The sequence below is a fragment of the Berghia stephanieae genome, chromosome 2, assembly GCF_034508935.2.
Source record: "Berghia stephanieae isolate SIO BIC M18660-M18661 chromosome 2, UCSD_Bste_1.3, whole genome shotgun sequence".
NCBI classification, from domain to species: Eukaryota; Metazoa; Mollusca; class Gastropoda; order Nudibranchia; family Aeolidiidae; genus Berghia; species Berghia stephanieae.
The window spans coordinates 76,266,796-76,267,271 of record NC_088361.1 but is presented as its reverse complement, the minus strand read 5'-3'; the positions used below and the strand labels follow the sequence as shown (position 1 = coordinate 76,267,271).

The following is a 476-nucleotide window of genomic DNA, read 5'->3' as shown; positions in this document are numbered from 1 at the left end:
CGGGAGGGGATTGGGCACTCTTCAAAGGACTGTAGACTTCACCTCGAGGTAGGAATTCCAGTTGGTCTTCTCTCTCTCTCTCTCTCTCTCTCTCTCTCTCTCTCTCTCTCTCTCTCTCTCTCTCTCTCTCACACACACACACACACACACACACACACACACACTCTCTCTCTCTTTCTTTCTCTGTCTCTCTCTCTCTCTCTTGCTCTTTCTCTCTCTGTATCTCTCTAAGAGTGTGAATGTGTGTGTGTTCGTGCATGTGAGTGCGTGTGTCTCTCTCTCTCTCTCTCTCTCTCTCTCTCTCTCTCTCTCTCTCTCTCTCTCTCTCTCTCTCTCTCTCTCTCTAAGTGGTCGTGCATGTGCGTGTAGTTTCTTTGTTGACTTATTTAATAGGGGAAGACATTGTAGGGAAAAGACATCATGATACTTTGATAATTAATTATTATTGCTATACAATAATAGCTAATTGAATAAAT

At 43.7% G+C, this 476-nt stretch overlaps 1 long non-coding RNA gene across 1 annotated transcript in view; it reads left to right on the top strand.

Moving 5' to 3' along the window:
* LOC144963730 (uncharacterized) overlaps positions 1-35 on the top strand; it is a 2,168-nt gene extending 2,133 nt beyond the window's left edge. Inside the window, exon 3 of the long non-coding RNA XR_013643679.1 lies at positions 1-35. This exon is cut by the window's left edge and continues 15 nt beyond it. This is a non-coding gene — a long non-coding RNA (uncharacterized LOC144963730).
* Positions 36-476: the final 441 nt, after the last annotated feature.